The sequence below is a fragment of the Aedes aegypti genome, chromosome 1, assembly GCF_002204515.2.
Source record: "Aedes aegypti strain LVP_AGWG chromosome 1, AaegL5.0 Primary Assembly, whole genome shotgun sequence".
NCBI lineage: Eukaryota > Metazoa > Arthropoda > Insecta > Diptera > Culicidae > Aedes > Aedes aegypti.
The window spans coordinates 43438238-43452816 of record NC_035107.1 but is presented as its reverse complement, the minus strand read 5'-3'; the positions used below and the strand labels follow the sequence as shown (position 1 = coordinate 43452816).

The 14579-nt window shown below is 34.3% G+C and overlaps 1 protein-coding gene and 1 long non-coding RNA gene across 2 annotated transcripts in view; one reads left to right on the top strand and one right to left on the bottom strand.

Moving 5' to 3' along the window:
- LOC5573036 overlaps positions 1 to 14579 on the top strand; it is a 167943-nt gene that overhangs the window by 137545 nt on the left and 15819 nt on the right. The gene's annotated exons all lie outside the window — the stretch shown is intronic.
- Positions 1691 to 6877, bottom strand: LOC110674243. The gene is made up of 2 exons (XR_002498769.1): positions 6827 to 6877; positions 1691 to 2060 (listed from the first exon to the last, which is right to left on the bottom strand). It is a non-coding gene; the product is annotated as an uncharacterized LOC110674243 (long non-coding RNA).

The following is a 14579-nucleotide window of genomic DNA, read 5'->3' as shown; positions in this document are numbered from 1 at the left end:
TGAAACCAGTGCTGTAATGATTCATTACGCAACGCTTTTTCATTACGCAACTGTTTTAAGTTGCGTAATGAATCATTACACAACAATTTTTCAGAAACTGTAAAATAATGGTGAATGCATTCCGATATAACTTCTGATACCCTCAGGTGGTCTTCTACGAAATTGCAAAAAAAGTTGTACGTAACTTGTTGCAGAACTCGATTTTTACAGCACTCGTCGTAATTACCCTAATTTACGACTCGTGCTGTAAAAATCATAATTCTGCAACTTGTTCCGTAAACTACTATTTTACAATTTCGTAGACCACTTGAGAGTATCAGAAATTATATCGGAATGCATTCACCATAATTTTACAATTTCTGAAAAATTGTTGTGTAATGATTCATTACGCAACTTAAAACAGTAGCGTAGTGGGAAAGCGTTGCGTAATGAATCATTACAGCACTGGTTTCGTTTGCGTAATGACAATTCCCGCTCTGCATACTTCAGTGCAGGAAAGTAGGCCGTTTCATGACAGATTGGCGTGATGGAAAACAACCTATTACGATGAGAAATAGCAAAAAATGAGTTTTTGCAATTCCGTTGCAAATCAATCAACTTTTCATTGAGAAGTTGATCGACATAACGGCTAGCTTAGATTGCGAGCTTCCAAAAGTCAAGGGAACCTGTCATCAACAACTGTCACTCGAAAACCGCACATTCGAAGGGCAGAGCGTGAAAAAAAGTCAAAATTTGGCCAAACTAACACTGGATGCGATTGAAAATTCAGGTTGTTTTCCTGTGCTCTCACATATGAAATCGTTGATTACACTGTTCGACAAAAAAAAAGATCCGAATGCACGGAGACCGGACACCCCGGGCTTGAAAGTATAAAAATAAACAAAAATTATGGCGTTTTCAGAATGTTCGTGTCTGCCCCAGGTCATTTTTAAAATATACTTGAACGTTTTGCATTTTTTATTTAAAAATCTAATCTAATCAATAAGTGTTTTATATTCAGGACAGCGGAATTCATGTGCCATATAATGTTTTTAACTTTAAATACAATATGAAGAGTTGTAATAAGATTTGCAGGGAGCCCTCCCACCTTTTTTTGTACCCTCCCCATTTTTAAAGTATTGCAAATGATGGAATATTTGAATATTTGGGGTTGTCAAAATAACTGGGACAGGCAAAAATTGGGCCAACTTTGGAATGCTGTAACTTTGACAAAAAATGACCGATTTCAATTCTTTAAGAAGTAATGGACGGGTCAACTGATCTAGTTTTGAGGTGCATCCACGGAGATGAACTATGACCACCGGATACCGGTGATAATCCGGATTTCCGGAAGCATGTCTTATACAGTAAAATTATGTCGTGTTTTTAGCAAAGGTCTCGGCTAAAAAATCAAAATTTTACTACACATGAAGACAAAAGATCAAATTCTGAAGCGATTGGTGCGCCAAGTATTAGGATCGGTCCAGAAACAACCAAGATATGGCCATTTCCCTGGAATCGGTGCCGGTAGTGGATCCGAATTGGGATCAAATAATTTATTCACTCAAAATATGTCGCGCAATATTGTTTTCTCCCTAGCTTATCATAAAATACCCTATGTCGTATTCACAAGGGAGCACAACATTGTCGAGATAAAATCACTGAGTATTATATTTTCTTTTATTCCATTGCACAAACAAACCGTTCGAAATCACAAAATTAATAAAATTCTTATTTTAATCACTGTTTTAAACACACAGACATTTATTATAAGTATTAATTTAGTTGCACAACAAATCGCGTTACGTTTTTTTTAAATCACACCGCAAAGTACGCACAACAATTCGCGCAGAAAATCGCCAATAAACTGATCCGCTTCAACGCAGTTCTCTTCGTCGAACTCCCCAAGTCCATCCCGTCTGAAAAACCGCTTCCCATCTCTTTTTCATCTTCATGCTTCATCTCTCTCTCTCTCTCTCCTATTCGTAGCCATCATTCCATCGATTCCATCATCCCGGCTCAGCGCGAGCCCGCTTCCCGAAAGGAGACGAACATCTTCGTGTCTCGCCCGTTTCCACAACCTTTTTTTTTTTTTTTTTTTTTTTTTAATTTCTTTATTAGTATCATTCCAAACATTACATTCATTATTTCTTAAGGTGTTCTGTGTTTTTAGACAACACTATCATCCTTATTTGGTATAACAAATCTAAGATTTTATTAACATTTTGTTGACAACAAATTACATTTCATTTGCCGTAGCAGTTCAGATTTTTTACAGGTGAGTTGATTTCACCTGCTTATAAGAGAAAAAAAAAGTTTTTAATATACTTTACCTAACTTAACCTAATCATATAACGCATTAATCGTGGCAATAGAAGATTGTAACGATTTTTGCCTGAAATTATTGATTATTTTATTTGACATTTGTTCCAATGTTTCAACATTGGATATCCTATGTAACTCATTGGTACTATACCAGGGAGGAAGCCTCAGAATCATTTTCAAAATTTTATTTTGAATTCTCTGCAGAGCTTTCTTCCTGGTATTACAACAGCTAGTCCATATTGGTACAGCATACAACATGGCTGGCCTGAAAATTTGTTTGAATATCAAAAGCTTGTTCTTAAGACAAAGTTTTGATTTTCTATTAATAAGGGGATAGAGACATTTTACATATTTGTTACATTTGGCTTGAATGCCCTCAATGTGATTTTTGAAAGTTAAATTCTTATCTAGCATGAGTCCTAGATACTTAACTTCATCTGACCAATTTATTGGAACCCCTCTCATCGTGACAACATGTCTACTTGAAGGTTTCAAAAAAAGAGCTTTTGGTTTATGTGGGAATATTATTAGTTGAGTTTTGGAAGCATTAGGAGAAATCTTCCATTTTTGCAAGTATGAAGAAAAAATATCCAAACTTTTTTGCAATCGACTACAGATGACACGCAGGCTTCGTCCTTTGGCGGAGAGGCCTGTGTCATCCGCAAACAAAGATTTTTGACATCCCTGAGGTAACTCAGGTAAGTCAGATGTGAAAATATTGTATAATATTGGTCCCAAGATGCTGCCTTGGGGAACACCAGCTCTTACAGGAAGTCTTTCAGATCTGGAGTTCTGATAATTAACCTGAAGTGTACGATTTGACAGATAACTTTGAATTATTCTAACAATGTATGTTGGAAAATTAAATTTTTTTAATTTTACAATCAAACCTTCATGCCAAACACTGTCGAATGCTTTTTCTATGTCTAGAAGAGCAAGACCAGTAGAGTAGCCTTCAGATTTGTTGGAACGGATCAAATTTGTTACACGTAAAAGTTGATGAGTGGTCGAATGTCCATGGCGGAATCCGAACTGTTCATTGGCAAAAATTGAATTTTCGTTGATGTGGGCCATCATTCTGTTCAAAATAACCTTTTCAAAAAGTTTACTGATGGAGGAAAGCAAACTGATTGGACGATAGCTAGAAGCTTCTGCAGGATTTTTGTCTGGTTTTAAAATTGGAACAACCTTAGCATTTTTCCATTTGTCAGGAAAATATGCTAATTGAAAACATTTGTTAAATATATCAACTAAAAATGATAAGCTACTTTCTGGAAGTTTCTTGATGAGGATGTAGAAAATTCCATCATCGCCAGGAGCTTTCATATTTTTGAATTTTTTAATAATAGTTCTCACTTCTTCCAAATCAGTCTCCCAGGCATTTTCGAAAACGTTCTCTTGATTGAGAATATTTTCGAACTCCTGAGTAACTTCATTTTCAATTGGACTAGTAAGTCCTAAATTAAAATTGTGAGCACTTTCAAACTGCATAGCAAGTTTTTGAGCTTTTTCGCAATTAGTTAGTAATAATTTGTTTTCCTCTTTCAATGCCGGTATAGGCTTCTGAGGTTTTTTCAAGATTTTAGATAATTTCCAAAAGGGCTTAGAGCCGGGGTCCAATTGAGAAATTTTATTTTCAAAATTTTTGTTTCTTAAATCTGCAAAACGTTTCTTGATTTCTTTCTGCAAATCCTGCCATATAATTTTCATAGCAGGATCACGAGTGCGTTGAAATTGCCTTCTCCTCACGTTTTTAAGACGGATCAAGAGTTTAAGATCATCGTCTATAATCACGGATTCAAATTTTACTTCACATTTTGGAATTGCAATGTTCCTGGCTTCAACAATGGAATTTGTTAAAGTTTCAAGAGCATTGTCAATATCAATTTTAGTTTCTAAAGAAATGTTAACATCAAGATTAGAGTCAACATACGTTTCATATATATTCCAGTCGGCTCGTAAATAATTGAAAGTGGAGCTGATAGGATTGAGAATCGCTTCATGCGATATTTGAAATGTAACAGGGACATGATCAGAATCAAAATCAGCATGAGTAACTAATTGGCTACAAAGATGACTAGAGTCGGTTAAGACCAAGTCAATCGTAGATGGATTTCTAGAAGAGGAAAAACATGTAGGGCTATCAGGGTATTGAATTGAGAAATATCCTGAAGAGCACTCATCAAATAAAATTCTGCCGTTGGAATTACTTTGAGAATTATTCCATGACCGATGTTTGGCATTAAAGTCACCAATGACAAAAAATTTTGACTTATTGCGAGTCAATTTTCGCAAGTCAGTTTGAAGCCAATTAACTTGCTGTCCAGAGCATTGAAAAGGCAAATAGGCAGCTATGAAAGTATATTTACCAAACTGTGTTTCAACAGAAACACCTAAAGTTTCAAAAACTTTAGTTTCAAATGACGAAAACAGTTGATGTTTTATACGCCTATGAATGATGATTGCAACTCCCCCACATGCCCCATCAAGTCGATCATTACGATAAACAAAAAAGTTAGGATCTTTTTTAAATTTGGATCCAGGTTTTAAATGAGTTTCGGTAATAACTGCTATATGCACTTTATTAGCTGTAAGAAAATTAAACAGCTCGTCCTCTTTACCATTCAGAGAACGAGCATTCCAATTTAAAATATTTAAATTATTATTTGGATCCATTAGAAAAACGTAATCCAATAACAATTTTATTTGTAAATTTTACACCTACTTGGACTGCTTCAGTCATAGTGGTGGCTTTGAACATTGCATCAATCATTAGATTCAATTGTTCAGTTAGAAAATTAAAATCAGAGGCAGACATATCATCTGATGATTTCCCATTGGAATTTTCGGTAGACGAAGAAGCGGGGTAGGAGTTACCTGTGGCGGTAGGGTTTTTTTCCATTTGATTTGAAACAAGTAGAATGGGTACTCATGGAACGAACAGGGGAAGAGTTCAAATTACCTGCTACGATATCGGCAAAGGATTTACCGTGGGTAGATACATTCGAAATTGAAAGATTCGAACGGCTACCCGACGGATTAAAATTTGTTTGTGAATGAGCATGATTATGATCTTCCTGGTGGGTATGATTCCTAATCAAGCGATCGTTAACTGAAAAATGAGCATTGTTCGATACTCTACCAGGCAAATTCCGGAAACGACCGTTATCGTAACGGATATTATCCTTCATCTGCTTGGCACGAGCCTCAACGACTCTTTTGCGTGAAATGCATTCCCAAAAGTTAGCTTTGTGAGGGCCCTTGCAATCGGCGCATTGAAATTTTCTGGTATCTTCTTTCACAGGACAGTCGTCCTTAGCGTGAGAAGAACCTCCGCAAATCATGCATTTAGCATCCATGCGACAATTTTTTGTACCATGACCCCACTTTTGGCACCGACGGCACTGAGTGGGGTTCTGGTAATTTCCTCCAGGTTTCTGGAAATGTTCCCACGTCACACGGACATCGAACATAAGTTTAGCTTTTTCTAAAGCTTTAATATTATTTAATTCTTTTTTGTTAAAGTGAACTAAATAATATTCTTGAGAAAGCCCTTTCCGAACAATGCCAGATTGGGTTCTCTTTTTCATAATGATTACTTGGACTGGTGAAAATCCAAGTAAATCATTTATTCCATTTTTGATCTCTTCAGGTGACTTATAGTCACTTGAGAGACCTTTCAAAACGACTTTGAACAAACGTTCAGTTTTGTCGTCATAAGTAAAAAATTTGTGCTTCTTCTCTTCAAGATATCTGAGAAGAAGTTCGCGATCTTTAAGAGTTTCCGGCAAAACGCGACAGTCTCCTTTCTTTGCGATTTGGAAGGAAACCTTGATTCCCCTAATGGAGTTCAAGATCTCCTGCCTAAATCCCCCAAATTCGGAACAACTGACCACGATAGGCGGCACTCTTTGCTTCCTCACTTGAATCAAAGAGCCTGGGCTAGAGGCTGCTTCGATTTGGTGTTCGGAAAATTTGTCTAGAGCATCGAACTGATTGCTCATTTCGATACAATTATTCATTTCACCCTTGGAAGAAACTTCGCATTCCGGGGAAGCGTCCTTTCTTCCATTCTTGCCACGTGTAGTGACAGTTTTAAAACCCACTTTTTTGGAAGGAAGTAGTGAATTCAGAGATTCACCCTTCCTTTTGTTAGTTGTTGATACCATGTTTAATTAATAAACGAAAGAAGACGCGACCTTCGAAAGGTTTTTTCCCAAGACGGTGTCCAAGAAGGATTACCACCGCTAGCTTTCGCCAACGGGTCCAACGAAAAATCGAAGGCACGGGTCCAAACAAGGATCGTAAAGGGATCAATAGTAGAAAAAATAGTACTGAAAAGTACTGTTTAAGTAGCACTGAAAAGTACCGTTTTTAATTTTAGCACTGAAAAGTACTGTTTGTGTAGCACTGAAAAGTACTGTTTTATTGCTTTAGGTAGTTTTTAAGAAAACTTCCAAGAGCAGAGAGAATTCGTGTACGCACAGCACGAAGGTACGATGCGCACTGGCGTTTCCACAACCTGGGATCACGATCGGCTCTCGATAAATCTGTGCGAGGATAGAACACACTGAAAAAATAGCTAAATAATTTTGTTGTTATATTAAATTTTATTCAACTCATCTGATATACTTCGTCCATTATACTACATTCGCCTTCTCCTCTACTCATGAAACCCAAAATTATTTATTAATAAAATGTATACTGTTATGCAAACATGCATGGTTTGAAAACATATTGAAAGACCACAGTTATTTGTTTATTAAATTTTCCACTCTGTTCTCCTACAACAAACTTCTTATACTATGTTTACTACCTATTCTTAATTAACATCGAACTTTACAAGCCCCACTTGAATTTTATGTTTAACTTCTGAATGAATAAATCTCCTTGGAGTCCTGCACACAATATATAAGTGCTCTCTTTTGTATTATCGCATCGCCACCAAATCGAACAGCGCACAACTCACTCGTGACGTTATTCATCTCGCCGTATTTTGAAACCGGATTTTAGCATGGCGCTTCATTTTTATGATTCGTGGACCGAAAAACAAGTGATTTAAAAAATGTTTTGTCATGATTTCTACCGGAATCATAATATCATTCCTAACTTGACCACTCTATACATCTATGATTACTGTGCTTTTCCTACACTAAAAGAAATTATGTTAAAAACGTATAAAAAGTGGACTTCATATCGGTGCAAATAGCGTCGTAAGTTATTTGGACATCAACAAACAGAGAGGTTTAATATGAGTTATTTAATCATTTGAGCCAGCCTTAATTATTATATAAACATGTTATCTTCTTTGAAGTTGAACTTAAAAATTACTTATTTTTTTAACCCAATTCTCTTTAATACTAGGTAACTCTCATAACTCCATCAAATATATTTTAGCGAAGATAATTTTCAATCATATACATAATTTAATTTTGGCTGCAAAATTTGTTTTGTGCCTAACAGTTTGTTACAAAATCTATTTTAACTATTTATAACATACTTGCTGTCACAAGGCAAACTTCGGCCATGATGTTATCATGACGGTGGAAACCAAACTTCCCTAAAATGTATCATGTTTTAATCTCATTAACCTTCTTTACGTGAAATCAAACTATACGAAATAGATCCAGTACAAATCTGATAAACCGCTCTAAAGCTATGCGTGAACAAATGTTTGGCGTCCATTGATGTATAAATAAATATTTAATTTTAGAGTGTTTCAAATTGTATCAACAAATCAGAACAAACAGTAAAATGTTGATGACCGTCTTAAATTTCTTTTCTAAAGTTCAACAAAACGCAAAAAAACAAGCAAAAAACATTCGTGAGTTTATCAACTAACTTCCTTCTCAACAAAGTTAGTATATTCTGAGAAGTTTGTTATTTTTGTTCCATACTAAAAGTTGAGCAATACGCAAATATTGAGCAGCAAAACCTGAAAATATCCCACGAACTCATTGAATGACGAATTTACCAACTACAAACTAATTTACGAACCAAGTCAGTCCCTTTCGGGACGATGCAGCACAGTTGTGCTGGACATACTTTTTTGAAATGGCTCGTTCTGGCTCTGTTTCAGATGAACATAAAAAGTACAATTCATTTTGTAGCATTACCTCCTTGCAAGAAAAAAAAAAGATCATATAGGTGAAAAATCGTCTGTCCCGAAAGAGATAAACAACAATTATCGCAAAATATTTTTTTTCGCAAATTCATGTCTCAATTTGTCAAACAAACACACTGTGTCTTCTGATTGCAAGTTTCCAAAGACTATGTTTCAGACATACCAGCAAATCTGGTTTATGCCAGTAAAGGGCAAACATTCATTAATGAACAATACCGATTCTTGGATATTTTAAAGACCTTGCTGATAATTGGGTCTAAAAATTTTTAATGAATTCTTGTTTTTATTTAATAATACGAAAGAGCATGTTCTTTCAACTACTTAAGTTTTTTTTTCAGTTCAAAGAACGACTATAACATATTTAAACTTTAATTTTAAAAATAGTGTCAAATATGAACCTTCACACTTTTGATCATGTTTGACGGTCACTTTGTCGACAAAAATGCCACATGGGTTTTAGTTTTAACACTGGGGTTGTTCCTATTTGATATATCGGAAGAGACACGGAAAACAAAATAACCCAAATTTTGAGTTTAAGCCAAGGAATGTGACAAAATCTGAAAAAAAAAACTTAAAAAAATGTTTTTTGGACTTAAACAAACGAAAACATTAAAAAATTCTGTAAATATGTGTTATTTGCCTTAAGCGTTTGGTATTAAAATTGAGACAGGGTTTTAGGACCATATTTCCCTTAAATCTAGATAAGCAGTCTCCAGAATGCTTCAATATACAAAAAATAAGGAACTTTTCTTTTAATCTTGTTTTTGAACTTGCAAAACATATGTTTTTTTCTTCCGGATAACAATAATTGATTTGAATAACAACTTGTCATCTTAAAACAAATTGAAAAATTATCATGTTCTAACACACAACACATTTGGTAATTTCGATCATTCCTCAAATTTACATGTTATTTATCTCAAAACAATCACTGGTTTTGATTGCTTCTTATGGTTGGAGCTCCGAAAATTCACCAAGTAACAAAACCTTCGAAACAAACGAAGTTTGCACGAACCTCCTTCCAATACTAAAATTTACATTTTCTTCTTTACATAATGTTTATTTATTTTGTTCTCCCTTACACAGTTTTCACTGAGCTCATAGAGCTGATATAATTTCATGAAATTACGAATTTATACATAACTAACCAACAATTATGGATTTTTTTGCATATGTAAATGAATCTTACTAATCATTTTACTTAAATCGATCCTTCTCAAGAAAAATCTATTGCACATTTCATTTGTTTATTTTTAGTCTATAAACTTACAATATTTATGTTCTTTCTTCCGAAAACTAATAGCTGATTTGGAATCCAAAAGATTGGTCGAGTAACAAAATCAAATGAAACAGTAAAATTATCAAATCAAAGAAGTTGTCTTGTTCTATCACTCAAAACATTCGCTGATTTGGATCACTTCCCATATTAACATATTGTCTACCCTAAAAACAATCACAGCTTGTTTTCAATTAGTTCTCAAATGTTATCTATAGATTCGCACCGATCCCACCTGTTCTAGTACTGCAATTGAGTGCTTCAATTATGCTACAATTACAATGCTACAATGCTACATTTATGCTACAGAAATTCAACGGAAATCACGAACCTGCCTTTATTGTTTTTGATCACTTCTTATGGATTGAGCTTGCAAGGCATCAAACAGATCCATCAAGTAGCAAAACCAAAAAACTTCCGAAACAAAATGACGTTTCACGTATTTCTTTTCCATAACACAGCGTAACAAAAATGACATTTTTGCGTGTCTCAAGAATCAAATTATGTGTCTCTAGTAGATTTGGGGTTGCTGAATCTGATGCCGGTTTTAGAAATGTTCCAGCACGTCACAATTTTTAGCTACAGGTCGCCAAAGTTGTATAAAATACTAGTTTCATTGATGTTTACATAAAATTTAAACAATGATTTATCAAAAAATATTATGATCTAATCTACCAAGCATGCAAAACAGAACTTAAACTTTCATTTCAGATGTAGTTTGATTGAAATTGCACAATTAAATTTAGGTATAATCGATTTTTTCAACAAGCTTGTAGTCTCCATACAAAATTCGTCGTTTCTCTTATATGGCAAAATACAATACTTTTCTAAACCAACAAAAAATAACTTTTGAGCATCGGAATTATTTTAAACTTTGTTGATAAGTATTGTTGTACACATGAAGTTTGAGTTCTGAGGCAAATTAAGCAAATAAATTGCTATACAAGCTGGAAAACTTGCATGCAAGTTGATTGAAATAGCCAAATTTAGCATTTTCGACACCCAATATCTCAAAAACTAGACGTGCTAAGACATTTCTGCAAATGACAATGGATTCAGCAACCCTTAATTAAGTAAATAGCGGTGTTTTGGTGCTTGAGACAAAATCGTGTTCCGCAGTGTAATGATCACTTTTCAAATTTACATGTTTTTCTTCACATAATATTGACTGGTTTTGTTCTTCCTTACATAATATTCTTTAATTTATTTTGTCACATCTCATCGATGGAGCTTACCAGGCTCTAAATGATTCATCGAGTAAAAATAAACATAAAACTTCAGAGAATTTCCTACACACTTAATCGTAGAATTTCATTTCGGTAAACTTAAATGCCGAATTCAGCCGGTAAAACATATTTTTACCGAAATCTCGTTCAATTTTGACAGATGAGCGATATTGACAGATGCAAATTGACGAAAATCGGTAGTTTTCATAAAAAACTGAGACTCGGTAATCTATTTTACCAAAACAATCAGCAAACAAATATTTTTACTGAATTTCGGCAAAGTGCATCTGTCAACACCGAAAAATCAGGCAGAAACCGACATGTGCTCGAAATGTTTTGGAACGATCGTGGAAAAAGGGAGAGTGCCTATATGTAAGTATTCACATAACTTATTGTATTATAGCGTACATTTGTGCCTATAAATGATTCATTCAGACGAGTCAGCTCAATTAATGCTATTTTTTTACACTTTTAGGAATATTCCCCGGGAACTACTTGGAACAATGGAAGTGCAGCGAAAGTGGTTGTGCTGCTATCAATTGCTTCAAATAGAAAAACACTAAATTTCATCAATTTTGTGAAAATTTAGATGTTTTCTGAGGTGGTATTTTATAACACAATTATATAGGTATATAATTTTAATAAATTTGTTATGATCATTGAAGTTTATGTGCGGTTTTTTCTTCTTCTTATTCTTCTTCCAATCGAAAAAAAATGACCATTTACCGAATTTCGGTAGTTGTGTGCCGAGATTTTCAGTAAATGATTGCCGATATTTTCGTCAAATTTTGACAGCTGGGTTGATTTAACATTTTGCAGTTCAATCGGTACTTTGAACTTTTACCGAAATTTTTGCCGAGATCTCAGCTGTTGAGTTCTCGGCGATTATTTTTGCCGGCCTCGGCGAAATAAATTTAGTGTGTACACTAATCAAATTGTCCTGTTTTTTCATTCAAAACATTCACTAACTTTTATCATCCTTAAGAGATTTTTTTGCGATTCCTTATTTTAAATCTATTGTTTGTTCTGATCATTGTAAGATCCTAATCTCAAAACAATCGCTGATTTATTCACTCATGCTTGGATGTAGCTTATCAGGCTTCAAAAGATCCGTAAGGTAACAACGCCCCAATCAATTTACAATCATCTTCCTTAACAAAGACATTTACATATTTTTTTTCATATACTATTGCTGACTGTGAGCAAATTTAAAATTTGTAAGTTCATCATCCTTAACAATCGCTGGTTTGATAACTTGCCAGGCTTTAAGAGGTCCATCGAGCAACAGAACCAAAAAAAAAACAGTATCCTTCCCAAACCCACGTAATTTACCTGTTCTTCCTTGCAAACACTCACTGATATTGATCACTTTTCAAATTTACATGTTCTTTTTCTCATAACATTCGTTGTTTCGTCACTTTACATGGGTGAAGCTTATCAGGCTTGAAAATATCCGTCGGATGACGATCCAGAAAATTCCAATTTAGCTCCTAACGAAATACCTAATCCATTTTACGAAACAATAACCGTGTTGATTTTGCTGTTATTTCCACGCGTTACGACACCGCCTCCAGTCAAAACTCCATTCATAAAATGTGAGTTTTTCTTGAACATCTCGTAAAATGGATTTTTGTCGGGTTTCTGCACTGAAAACATGAACTGATTTTGATTATCTCTCAAATTAATTCTTCTCATAAAATATGCTGATTATTGTCACTTTTTTAATGATGAAGCTTTCCAGGATACAAAAGGTCCATCAAGTAACAAACCAGAAAATTTTCAATCAACTTCCTAAACAAAAGAAATTTGTATGTTTTTCGTCTAAACTATCGCTGATTTTCATTAAAATGTTCGTCCTTACGAAAACCCAATTGTTGGTTTGATCACTTTTCATAAATTGAACTTGATTCAGATATAAAAGATCCGTCGAATACGCAAACCAGAAACAAAATGACTATAAACATTCGTCGATATTGATCATTTCTCATTATCCAATCTTGATCACTTCATGTGGATTGATATTGAATACCAACTTGAAATAAATTGGTTTGTTTCGCAACTTCAAACTATCGTTAGATTAATCAATCTTCAGCTTCCCAGGCGTCAAAAAAAGACCCTTCGAGTAAATCAGAAGAATTCAATAGGCTTCGCAAATTAATGGAATTGACCTCAATTCTTGACTTATTTTGTTCTTCCTCTCACAATGTTCACTGATCTCAATTATTTCTCATATATCAAGCTTATCAGGCTTCAAAAGATCCACCTGGAAATTTCAGATAACTTCCTAAGCTAACGAAATTGTCCTGTTCTTGCATTGTAAACATCCACAGATTTTGATCATTTCTCAAATTTTCAGCGTTTCATAAAATTCTTTAATTTTTATTGTTTCTTATACACGGAGTTCATCAAGCTCCAAAAATATTGAGTTTAGTAACAAAATCAGAAAATTGTTTATCGATGTCCTACTTGAAAAAAGTGTATGTTTTGCTTCTAACAAACGCTGATTTTTATTGCATCTTATGGTTGGAGTTTGTCAGACTCCAAACAAACCGATAACATATTATGACGACTGACCAATCAAGAAAAACAACTCAGCTCCAATATAACCAAACTTTTTAATGTTCTTCCTTCCGCGATCAACAATAATTATTTTAATCACTTCCCTGCAGAAAATAGACTGTTCAAAAAAAATAATCAACTGTCATTTTCCCAGTTCAAAATAATCACTGTTTTCAATTAAGTTCATGGATGGAGCTTGTCACACGTTAAAACGATCCGTTATGCAAAAAAAAATGTTCTATCGTAATAGCATAACAAATGTGTCTACATTTTGGTTCTTCTGGCCAGTTCATGTGTTTTTCTCAACAAATCACAATCAACATCAATCATTTTGCAATATATCTGTAACTAAATTATATGAAACCTAACTAAAAACTATAAATGTTAGTCAAAGTTCTATTCAATCGGCTAGGTTTATGAATAAGTTATTATTCAAACAATCAACCATTAACACTAAATAGACCACTGCAACATTTCAATTAAAGATATATTAAATCTTCAATCAACTCTTAAACATTGGTTGCAATCGACTATACCTTACTGTACCTGTAATTGTTTTCTTGATTGTTTCTTTTAAAAATTAATTCGTTTTCAATTATTCTCCATGCTTATCTTGTCTCACACTTCAACTTATGTTTTATTTAATTTTCTTTTAATCCCATGCCAAAGCTGTAACTAGTAGCCCACACGCTATCATTTTTTTTTTTTCATATTATCATTTTTCTTTCTACTATCATAGGATCCCACTCGTCCTATATATAGCATAGAGTAGTAGCCCACCCGCTCTACTCTTCATTTGAATACAGGTACCCACTCGTCCTGTTTTGATCGTGGAATAGTAGCCCACTCGCTCTACTCTCAAATTAATTTCATTTTCTCTTCATTCTTTCACATGCAGGTACCCACTCGTCCTGCACATGGAGTAGTAGCCCACTCGCTCTACTCTGTTTTGTTTTTTTTTTTTTGTTTCGTGTCTTCTTCTAACATGCAGGTACCCTCCTTCTTTTTCTCAAATTTTATGCCATTTAGAGATGATTGGCAAAATCGAACATCCCCGTTTGAGCTGCGTACTTTGTTTCAAGCCTGAAAG